Genomic DNA, 13,156 nt, shown 5'->3' on the forward strand with positions numbered 1-13,156 from the left:
CTGACTTACTTGTTAAGGTGGTTATTTTTCTTTTTCCAGATAGGAAATAGCCATCTGTTCCACCTCATAGAATTGCTTAATATTCAAGCAATGATTTATAAATTCATTCTGTTTGTCATTATATGAGTTCACTTGATACACTGTAACAGTCTTAATCTTTGGAATGAAATTGAAAATACAACTGAAGCATTTAACATAATAAGACAAGTTTGAATCTAAAAGTTTAGGAATGAAATCAAAAGCATTAATAACTATAGAATGAAACTGAGAACATTATACCATTAATTGAAATATTTAACATAATGAAACAATGTTCTGAAGAGTCATAATTCAATTATTAAAACAAATAAAAGCATTCATTGATCATGGAATTTGTACCAGTCAGGCTAGTTTAATATTATTTTCTCTAGTCTACAAAGCTGTGAAACTGATATGACACTCTCATCCTATTTAGTAGTGGAATAATTTGCCTAAAATGAACATCTAGCCATAAAAATGAATATACATTAAAAACATATGTAATTAAATATCCATATAACAAATAAAACAAAAAAGAGCCGAAATTAAAAAGAAAAGAAACAAAAAAAGAAACGATAATTCTATTCTACCATACAGAATACAGAGACAGCCAAGATACAGTGGAATGGAGTACTGGTGACCAAACTAACAAAAAAACTTACTATTTTTGTGAATATAACATTGTATGCTTGTTTTAAACAACCACAATGACTCTACTACACTCTAATTAACACTAATAATGTTTCCATTAAAACATAAAAAAATATATCAAAATAAATCTGATATTTTCAACAGATTAATATTAACAGTGAAAGATTAACTGATAATTTGAGCTTAAATAGAGCATGATAGATATATGAACATGAAAATCAGTTAATAAAGTTACATATTTAAAAAAAAAAATTTAAATGTCTTCATGGAGTCAACTGTTAAATTTCCAAAATATATCTCTGAAAATGTTAAATTAAAAATATTCCTTCAGTTTTCATATACCAGCTTTCATTATCAATATCATATATTCCTAAGGCAGTGAGCTGGAAAAATTGTTAACATGCCAGTCAAAATGCATAGCAGCATTTCGTCTTTAAGTTCCGAGTTCAAATTCTGCCTAGGTTGACTTTGCCTTTCACTCTTTTGAGGTTGATAAATAAGCACTGGGGTCAATGTAATCGACTTACCCCTCCCCCAAAATTGCTGGCGTTGAGACAAAATTTGAAACCAATATCACATATTCTTAATAAATCTTTTGACCAAGCATTTAAATTAATTAAACTTAACTGATATGATTGAAGTCACTAAATTTCCAACAAATGAAATTTGAAAAAGTTTTATCTTATTTTTTGTATTAAATCTGTTGATATTGTTTAGTGTCAGGTCAGTTCTGATCAAGCAGGCTTATGAATCAAATATAGTGCAGCCTTGGCCAGCATATATTTTTGATAAGCTAGAACTACAATACCTAATGTGGCCTTCCATTTTAAAGATAGTAGAGCTATTTGGCTGCTATTTCAGACAGTTGAGCAGCAACATAGAGCCTCATCATTACAAACTAATTGGTTATTGCAATTTATTTTATTCCTGTCAGTATTCTAAATTTTTCAGATGTGACAAGCCATGTCTGTGGAGTTTGGAAACTACGTAGAGTGAATACTATAGATAAATTGCTAATTGCATCTCAATTAATCAATAATTTTAAGATTGATAAACTAGTATTTAACCAGTTTCTTGCATTCCCAGAGTTTAATTAACATTATTAATGAAAGCATACTAAGAAATAATAATTTAAATATCTAATATTGATGTAAAGATCAATTAACATAACAACATTATTGCCTCAACTAAAGAAGACTTATCAAATAATTTAATCAACATGATTGTATGTGCAAGTTTGCAAATGTGTTTTAGAGTGTGTGTTTGTGGCATGTTCATGAAATATTATGGAGATAACTATAATGCAGATTAATTTTTGTTATTCAATTTCTATTTTCACCTTAGCAGAGTGTATATCTATTAAACTGTTTGTCACAAAAGTCTCTGATAAACCCATTTCTACATATTTAAAACTGCATTCCCTACATCAAGCCTACATGTGTTTTTCAATTATAAGGTTATCAAATTATCAAGAAAGACTTAATATAATATGCAAGTGGGATTCTTTGAAAGATATTAAATTTCAAATATACTTATAATGGATTTGTTATTAAATATTAAATAAGCTTATTACAGATTTGTTAAATATTTGGTACAAAACCTTAAAATAGCCTTATCATGGAATTCAAGAATAAATAAATATGCCCATAAATACTGAAAAAGAAGTGAAATAGATGACTGACGAAAATGTTAGACTTTTAACTAGTGGTTTGTGAATTTAAATAACCCTTTCAGATATTTTGGCTTGATTTGGGCAGTCACATAATTCTATACGGTTTAATTTACTTAGCCGTGAAGGAAAGACATTAGAAACTTCAGGTATGTTACCTGCTATAGACTAGGATCCTTTCTAGAGAGAAAATTATTTTTCTTCCATATAAAACCACAAAATCAAAATTAATTACAAACATGATGAATATAGTGAAAGCATGTGGCCTAGTGGGTATGGTGTTGCACTTATGATCGCAAGATTGTAGTTTCAATTCCTGGACCAGTTGTGTTGTGCTCTTGAGCAAAACACTTCATTTCATGTTGCTCCAGCCCACACAGCTGTAAATGAGAAAATCCTGCAGTGGGTTGGTGTCCTGTTCAGGTAGAATGTTGTGACATCAATCGCTTACATACCATGGAAACTAGGTAACTAATGCTATGAGTCCTAGGACCCAAGACAGTAAAGACTCATGTATATGTGTCTGCATGTGTATGTGGGATTTACTAATAGATATTCAAACTATTGTTGCTTTAATACATATTTTATTTTTAATAAACATTTAAATGAATTTCGAGACACAGCTACAAGATATAAAATACTGATTTCAAATTTTGACACAAGGCCAATAGTTTTGAAGGTGGGTCCAAGTCAATTAATTGACCCTAGTGCTCAACTGGTACTTACTTTATCGACCCTGAAAGGATGAAAAGTGAAAGTCAACTCCAGTAGCATTTGAACTCAGAACATAAAGTCAGGAGAAATGCTTCTTAGCATTTTACCTGGCACAGTGACATTCTGCTAGCTTGCCACCTTAACAAGATATAAAATACTATAACTAAGGTTTGCCATTAATTCACTGAATGAAACTGCTGTACCTCAATAAAAAAAAAAAGAAAATTTGACTAACAGCTTAACAAATCTATAGGTGCAGGAGTGGCTGTGTGGTAAGTAGCTTGCTTACCAACCACATGGTTCCGGGTTCAGTCCCACTGCGTGACACCTTGGGCATGTGTCTTCTACTATAGCCTCGGGCCGACCAAAGCCTTGTGAGTGGATTTGGTAGACGGAAACTGAAAGAAGCCTGTCATATATATGTATATATATATATGTGTGTGTATTTGTGTGTCTGTGTTTGTTCCCCCACCATAGCTTGACAACCGATGCTGGTGTGTTTACATCCCTGTAACTTAGCGGTTCGGCAAAAAAGAGACCGATAGAATAAGTACTAGGCTTACAAAGAATAAGTCCTGGGGTCGATTTGCTCGACTAAAGGCGGTGCACCAGCATGGCTGCAGTCAAATGACTGAAACAAGTAAAAGAGTAAAGCGTAAGCTGAATATTTAGGAGCAACCTAAAACAATAGTTTTCTGGATTGGGCTGTAGTTAAATGCATTCAGAGAAAACCTTATATACTCCAACATGTAATAATTGATGTGTAATGTAGTGAGGTAGTAGAGGCATGATCCATCTGTTTTCATTTTGCTATTTGGTTAAGAGTTCTAATAATTGCACAAAGAGAAGTAGATATGATAAAACTGATTGCTGCATCATAACAGTTTTGAAACTAATAGACAAAACATGAAAATGCTGACTTTTATCTCTTAACATTAGCTATTTCGGGGATTTATTGAAGCTGCTCTGTAAGTTCAGACTATAAATTGGGTTTAGTGCAGAAATTAACATTGCACTCATTTCTGTAAATATATAATACCTGAGTGATTTTGCCTTTTTTTTTATTTATCTTGACGAGGCTGAGAGAACGGAGAGAATAGTTGCTTCTCTTGCAAAGGTTTATATTTTAGTGAAGAAGAATAATATAAATCAATTTTCTCATTTAATGAAAATATATACTTCAGCAATTACTGTCTAAAAATAAATATGTCTTTAAAAAAACTCCCCAAAACCTTGTATATTTGAGTTAACTATATGTGATTTTCACTGTTTATCATCACAGAATTACCTAACAAGACAACTAAAGCTTATAAATGATAATATATTTTACATAGACTTGATGTACATTTCTTTGTAATTAATGTGAAATGCAAAAACCATGCTAGTCATGCAGTTCTCCAGAGTCCTTGTATTCTAAGTGCACCAGTTTCACCTAGGCTGCATGTAACCATTATTAACACATTTTTTAATGCATGGAGCCTTATAGAAAGCAAAGTAAAAACAAATATGTAGAGAGACCCACCACCACCACTACTACTACTCTTGCACCAAAAGAAACAAACAAAAAAAAAAGCAAAACTCAATGATTATTTCTAAGAGTTTACCACTACTGCTTGACACATGAAAAATTCATAATTGGCAAATATATATTAGCAACAGAGACAACATTAATACTTGCAGGTAATATTTATTTGCACTTAAATGTGGATATTTTATTAGAACAAATTTTACTGTGGTAGTTACCATGAGAGCAACTCTCACATTGGCTTTTTGGTGCAAAATGCACTCTTGTTTATATTGCAGGTAGGAAATATATCCTCACTACCTCCAGTGCCAAGACCACCATTATCTTACATAGGTAATAAAACTAAGAATTATATTCCCACATGAATAAGAAGTTGTGATGTTCATACCTTTCTCAAAGGTATTAATCTAAATGAAGTGAAAATAAATTTTAACTGGGAATGGGGACTGAGTGGTGAACTTCATCTCCATGAAGTTACTGTGTCATACTATGACAGAAGACATATACTCACACAAAAATGGCTTATATTACATTGTTTTCTATATATTTTAACACTGGAACAATACCATAAATTTGCAGTGGAGAACATAGTCAATTGAATCAATACAAATGTATGACTGGTATTTCTTTTTGTCAACCTCCACTACAGTAATAAAAGGTAACATCAGACACTGACTTTAGCAAGGAATTGATTTCAGAACTGAGAAGCATATCTAAATGCTGAGATTCATTTATTTCAACGCTCTACTCTTTCTAACAGGACACTGCTATAAAAAAAAGCTCATGAATAATAAAAGTATCAACATTGGTTAAGTCAACATTTTCTGAAAAGAAAAATTACAACACAATTTACCTAAAACTAGTTACTTAGCAATCATTACATGAATTGTTGAGTAAATATTTAGTTTTTTATTATTAGAAATACTATTATGATTAATTGATCACATAGGTACACATACAAGGGGATGCTTATGCCTGCTTTGCAGTGTATTTTGTTAGTATATCATATTTTATGTGCAGTTATGCTTGTGTGTATATATATATATCTATAGATATAAAAGAAAAATGCAGTTAAAAATATAGGCACCAGGAAAAAGAAAATGATTGATGAAGAACTAAGATGAAATATGGGATCAAGCATGTTGGTGTGGTTGAGAAGAATGCTTTGTAACGATGAGGTCCAGGAAATGTGAATTAACAGTGTCCTATCAAGAGTATCTTCCCTAGCTTCTGATTGGCTAATAACTTGTGAGTAGAATATGATACATGAAAACTTTGGAAGCACATCATATGTGTGTATGCTTATATATATCATCATCATCATCATCATTTAACGTCCGCTTTCCATGCTAGCATGGGTTGGACGATTTGACCGGGGACTGGCAAACCAGATGGCTACACCAGACTCCAATCTGATCTGGGAGAGTTTCTACGGCTGGATGCCCTTCCTAATGTCAACCACTCCGAGAGTGTAGTGGGTGCTTTTTATGTGCCACTGGCACGAGGGCCAGTTCGGCGGTACTGGCAACAGATATGCTCAAATGGTGTTTTTTACGTGCCACCTGCATAGGTGTCAGTTCAATGTTTTGTTCACATGCCACCCGGCACAAATGCCAGTAAGGCGAAGCTGGAAACGATCGCGCTCAAATGGTGCTTTTTACATGCCACCGGCACGGAAGCGAGACCGCTGCTCTGGCAGTGATCCCGCTCAGTTGGTGCTGTTAGCACTCCACTGGCACAGGTGCCAGTCATTGAATTTGACTCAGTTTCGATCTCACTTGCCCCAACAGGTCTTCGCAAGCTGAGTTTAGTGTCCAATGAAGGAAGGTTGGCATGGGTGCCAATCATCGAATTTGGTTCAATTTCGATTTTAATTTCACTTGCCTCAACAGGTCTTCGCAAGCAAGGTTTTGTGTCCAAAGAAAGAAAGGTACACATAAGTGGGCTGGCTACACCCCTGGTAAAGGCCACAGGTTATGGTCTCACTTGTCTTGCCGGGTCTTCCCACGCACAGCATATTTCCAAAGGTCTCGGTCACTAGTCATTGCCTCGGTGAGGCCTAATGTTTGAAGGTTGTGCTTCACCACCTCATCCCAGGGCTTCCTGGGTCTACCTCTTCCACAGGTTCCCTCAACCACTAGCCTGTGGCACTTTTTCACACAGCAATCCTCATCCATTCTTGCCAAATGACCATATCGGCGCAATCATCTCTCTTGCACACCACAACTGATGCTTCTTAGGTCCAACTTTTCTCTCAAGGTACTTACACTCTGTTGAGTATGCACACTGACATTACTCATCCATCGGAGCATACTGGCTTCATTCCTTGCGAGCTTACGCATGTCCTCAGCAGTCATGGCCCATGTTTCATTGCCATGTAGCATGGCTGTTCGTACATATGTGTCATACAGTCTGCCAGTCTGCTTTTTACTCTGAGTGAGAGGCCCTTTGTCATATATATATATATATATATATATATGCAGAATCGTTAGCATGCCAGGTGAAATTGCTTAGTGGTATTTCGTCTGCCATTACGTTCTGAGTTCAATTTCTGCTGAGGTTGACTTTGCCTTTCATCCTTTCGGGGTCGATTAAATAAGTACCAGTTACACACTAGGGTCGATTTAATCAACTTAATCCCTTTGCTTGTCCCCTCTAGCCCTCTGTGGACAAAAAAAAAAAAATATATATATATATATATATATATATATATATATATATATATATATATATATATATATATATATATATATATATATATATATATATATATATATATATATATGGGGACACGGACACACACACACACACAGCATCATATCATCATTATTCAGCATCCACTTCACTATGTTTGCTTGCATCAGATGAAATTTGTTGAGGCAGATTTTCTACAGCCAGATGCTCTCCCTGTCACCACCACTCACCTGTTTCCAAGTTGGGTAATATTCACCATGGTCAGACATGTTTTTTATAGAAGATGATGTTTGTAAAATAGTGATGTTCATTTACAGCCATCATGTGATGTCTCAACACGCACGCACATATATATGTATGTATGTGTGTACATATATCTTTTATCTTTTACTTGTTTCAGTCATCAGACTGCAGCCATGCTGGGGCACTGCCTTGAAGAATTTTAATCAAATGAGTTGACCCCAATCGATATTTTAATGTTAAAACTGGTACTTATTTTATTGAATTCTTTTTGCTGAACTGCCAAGTTACAGGGACATAAACATACAAACTCTAGTCAAGCAGTTGTGGAGAATGTATACACACACACGCACACATATATATGACAGCCTTCTTTCAGTTTCTATCTACCAAATCCACTCACAGGGCTTTGGTTGGCTTAAGGCTATAGTAGAAGACATTTCCCCAGGGTTCCACCCAGTGAGACTGAACCTGGAACCATGAGGATGTGAAGCAAACTTCTTACCACACAGCCACGCACACACACAGAACGGCTTCTTTCAGTTTCCATATACCAAATCCACTCATAAGGATTTGGTCTGCTTGGGACTATAGTGGAAGATATCTGCCCAAGGTGCAATGCAATGAAACTGAACCCAAGACTACATGGTTGGGAAGCAAGCTTCTGCATTAGTTTTTGATGATAAGTATTCAACTGTTTATTCAACTGGATTATCCAGTCATTGAATTAGCATGCAAGTGGTTGAGTATTCCAGAGACACATGTACTCTGAAAGTAATCTTCAGGTAGAAACAGCATGAATCAGTGTGCAACAAAGTTGGACTTTTGAATTACAGGTATATTCTACCTGATGGGCTTTCACCCACTTTCTTTTTACCTTCCTTTACTCACAAGGCTTTGATTAACCCAAAGCTATGGTAAATAACATTTGCTCAAGATGCCATGCAGTGGAATAAAATCTGAGGTCTTACATATATATATATATTTATATATATATATATATACATACAGACGCACACACACATTTAAAGTTTGATGCTCTACTGACAGAGCGATGTAGGTAAACCATGGTGGTGACCAATGCCAGTGACATGTAAAACACACCGGTGTTGGTGACACATATAGGGCACCCAGTACATTCTCAAGAATAGTTGGTATTAGGAGGGGCATCCAATCATAGATAGACTGGAGCCTCATGCAGCTCTCTGGCTTACCAGCTCCAGTCAAACTGTCTGACCCAAGCCAGCATGGAAAAGAGACATTAAATAATGACTATGATGATGATGATGATGATATACATAACATGCTTACATCATATATTGATTAAGGATGTAATTGCCATCAATAATGTAAATCAGTAACTTGATTACAAGAATCCTGTGACCAACAATGCAAGAGGTCACAATTTTTCATATAAAATGAATATCTTGGTTTATAATTGCATGGGTTTCATTAGAACCGAAAGAAAAGAAAGATATTAATTGCTTTGTTAGTTACTATTTTTCTTTCTCTTTGTGTTTTCAGGTTTATACATTTTTGTTTAATGTATATGCATGGGTATATGTGTGTATTTTGACATAAAGAATTTAAATGCCTAAAAGTTTTGAAATTATTATTAATTTGAGGTAACGGTTTTTGTTTTGGGTTATCTTTCTTGTTAAAAAACAAAAAAATCAAATATTACCTCGATCATATTGTGGAATTTTGTGGTGTGTTTTGCAATTTGAAGTATTCAAGAGACTTTCCGTTATTGCTGAATGTCAAGGATGGTTCAGATTATCAACTAGCCTTATTGTACTTTGTCAAGGACGGTTGAGATACAAAAAGATTTTTCACCTAGAAAATAGAACATAACTTTTGAAATAATGAGATTAGCTTAGGAGGTCATGAGGGAATAGTGAAGAGGAGATGAACAAGGAAAGTGAGGTAGTTGAATAAGAGAGGAGAAGGAGGAGAAGTGAAAAAAACAAACAAACCATAAGAAGAAGCAAGAGGACATTTTTTGAGTCAATAAAATCAACCCCAGTACTTGATAACTATTTTATCAACCTCCTGTGAACAAAATACAAAGTTGACCTAGGTGGGATTTGAACTCAGGATGTATAAGGCTATAAATAAATGCTACAAGTTATTATACTGTGTGGTACTCAAAATGATTTGGCATTAGAGAGAACAACAAATAAGCATGGAAGAAGAAAGGTGAAAAATAGTTGAAGAAGCCGGAGAAGGGAAAAACAAATATAGTTGAAAGTAAAATGTTTGCTGTTGTTACTAACACCAGCTTGATTGAACAGATTTATGATCAAAGGCATTCTACCTGAGGTCATCCCATCTTTTATTCATACATAATGTGTCTAGAAGCACATTATCCAATGCGCCCTTCCTTCAAGATGGTAACCTGTGAGATGAGGAAGACTTGGCTGCTATTTCTTGCAGATCAATCAACCATTAAAGGTTATCCTTGCTTGCTCAAAATGTTTGAAGTTAAGTCAAAATGGTGAAGTTACCTCAAAGGCTTTTGTCCTCATTGTCTCATGGATTAGAAGAGAAAGTTTAATACAAGTAGAAACATTTAAAAGAGATATACATATCCAATGTACAGATTTGAAAACAAAATATAAATCAGATTTTAAATTAATATAATGTTATAGAAAATATTAAAAATTTATGCTAATGTATTCCAATAAGCTGTACTATAAATAAAAACAACAGCAACAGGATAAACTGAAAACAAGTTACAGATTTCATATATATATATATATATATATATATATATATATATATATATAATTATCATTTCGAATGAGATAGCATAGCATTTAACCAATGCTTAGAATACCATGATATCCATGTATATCCAAATTCCAATCAGGTATTAAATATAATTTGCCCTATGATTTTCTTTTGGTATTATATACATTTGAATAATTTACAGTCTGTATATTCCAGAACAAAATAAAAGGGATTTGGTTAAACTCTAAGGTTATGTTAAGGATTTTGACCAAATCATCTGTTTTATTCTGCTCTCAGATGGATGGATATCTATATCTATATCTATATCTATATATACACACACAGTAGAACCTCGCAGGATGAGTGGCCCATTGTATGAGTAATTGACTGTACAAGCCGAGATCTTTGTGAATTTTTGTCTTGAGGTATGAGCGGAAATCTGCAGTACGAGCACACAAATCATCCATCTTTAAGGTAATTCAGTTAATAAAACCAGTTTACATATTTCTTTTGCATTCTCTTTTTTATAATTGTCATTTTACTTGTATCTACACCTTTTCATTTGAGAAGTTTTTGGGGGCTGGAACAGATTAATTATATTCTAGTTAATTTCAATGGAGAAAATTGATTTATAAAATGAGTAAATCATAAGACAATCTCTGTCATGGAATGAATTAAACTCATACTGTGATGTATCACTGTATATCTACACACACTCACGCATATATATAGGGTGTACAAGGTATTTGAGGATTTACCTTTTTTGGAGCATTGCTGCATTTTTTTGTTAACTCTGTATAATCTTTGTTTCAGAAAATAATAATGGTAAGCCCTCAGCTTACTCAAGAAATGAAGAGGCATGCTGTTACTGTGGTTATAAAGGCTGAGCATAACAATTTAGAAATATCACGATTTTTAAAAGTTGCCAGGTCTTTCGTCTACAAAGTTTGTAAGGAGCTAGAGACTGAAGATAGAAACATATCACCAGTATCAAAGCATAAAAAGCATTCTAAATGCTCTGAAATCATCAGAACACCTGAATTTATCCAACAAGTTCAACAGACCATTGATTACAATCCCAGAGAGTCCATAAGGTCAGTTGCAAAAGATCTCCATGTGTCAGAAGGAACAGTCAGAAATGTTGTCTATGAAGACATCAGATCTAAGTCTTATATGATGAAGAAAGGTGAATTTGTCAGAAAAAGTAAAAGAAAATCACTACATCAGATATTAAAGGCTCTTAAACTGAAAAATCTAGCAGAAGAAGATTTCATTTCGTTTTTCTCAAATGAGAAAAACTTCAACCAAAATCAAAAAGTTAATGGAAGAAATGACAGATGGTTATGTGCAGACCCTTCTGAAGTTATGCATACAAAATTTCCTGCAACTGTCATGGTTCTAGGGGTTGTCAGCAATGAAGGACATGTAATGCCTCCTTACTTCTTTCCACAAGACCTTAGAGTTAACTCTGCCGTGTACATTAAGGTCCTGGAAATAATTGTTAAGCCCTGAATAGACAGTGTATGTAATGGAAGGCCATATGTGTTTCAGCAAGACCCTGCACTATCACACATGGCTCTTGTAACACAGAGGAATGGATGGCCGAAGATTTTTTATGATCACATAACCTCTAACATTTGGCCTCCTAATTTCCCAGATCTCAATCCATTGGACTATTACATGTGGAGTGTACCAAAGATTCTTTGAAAGCTGCCATAGTCAGAGTATTGTCCAAAATGAACCAGAACTACTTGATTTGAGCATGTAGATGATTTAGATCTCATATAGAAGCAGTTGTTGAAACTGAAGGTGACTTTATTGAATACCATTACAGAAAAGGTTTATTTTTATCCTCATTTCATTTTTTGATAAACAGAGTTATTATCTGTTATTATATATTTGTTTTTTTTTATAAACATAAATCTGTCCTCAAATACCTTACTCACACGCTGTATATATATGGTTCATAACAAAATTGCAAAAAGAATTTTGCTAGCACAGGTCGTCCAACCCATGCTAGCATGGAAAACGGACGTTAAACGATGATGATGATGATGATGATGATGATGATGATGAGGTTGCAGGTATGATGGAAAAACAGTCTTTATTGATACTGGAGATCCATGTTTTAATATTTACCAAAACTATAGGACAGTGAAGTCCCTATACAGTGCTGGATTAGGTTTTATGTTTTCCAGTTTAGTGTGTTAAACTTTTGAATTTAAATTTGCTTTTATTGATTCCAATATAAGTAAGTACTAACATTATTACTTATATTGTTAGTAAGTACTAACATTATATAACATAACCATCTGTCATTTCTTCCATTAACTTTTTGATTTTGGTCGAAGTTTTTCTCATTTGAGAAAAATCAAATGAAATCTGCTAGATTTTTCAGTTTGTTTAAGAGCCTTTTAGATCTGATGTAGTGATTTTCTTTTGCTTTTTCTGACAAATTGACCTTTCCTCATCATATAAGACTTATCTGATGTCTTTGTGGACAACATTTCTGACTGCTCTTTCTGACACATGGAGATCTTTTGCAACTGACCTTATGGACTTTCTGGGATTGTAATCAATGGTCTGTTGAACTTGTTGGATAAATTCAGGTGTTCTGATGATTTCAGAGTGTTCAGAATGCTTTTTATGCTTTGATACTGGTGATACATTTCCATCTTCATTTCTATCTTTCTATCTTCATTTCTATACATTTCTATCTTCAGTCTCTAGCTCCTTACAAACACTGTAGACGAAAGACCTGACAACTTTTAAAAATCGTGATATTTCTAAATCGCTATGCTCAGCCTTTATAACCACAGTAACAGCATGCCTCTTCATTTCTTGAGTAAGCTGAGGGCCTGCCATTTACCAAAGAAGCTTTGTGCTTAAGAAAGAATTGAGAACTAATGATT

The 13,156-nt window shown here is 34.2% G+C and overlaps 1 long non-coding RNA gene across 3 annotated transcripts in view; it reads right to left on the reverse strand.

Annotated features, from left to right (window-relative positions):
• Positions 1-9,068: 9,068 nt before the first annotated feature.
• LOC149136066 (uncharacterized) overlaps positions 9,069-13,156 on the reverse strand; it is a 238,785-nt gene continuing 234,697 nt past the window's right edge. For all 3 annotated transcript variants that reach the window (XR_016241524.1, XR_016241523.1, XR_016241525.1), the window contains exon 4: positions 9,069-9,347. This is a non-coding gene — a long non-coding RNA (uncharacterized LOC149136066). The remainder of the gene's footprint in view (positions 9,348-13,156) is intronic.

Source organism: Octopus bimaculoides, chromosome 4, assembly GCF_046866305.1.
Source record: "Octopus bimaculoides isolate indiv1 chromosome 4, ASM4686630v1, whole genome shotgun sequence".
Lineage (NCBI taxonomy): Eukaryota > Metazoa > Mollusca > Cephalopoda > Octopoda > Octopodidae > Octopus > Octopus bimaculoides.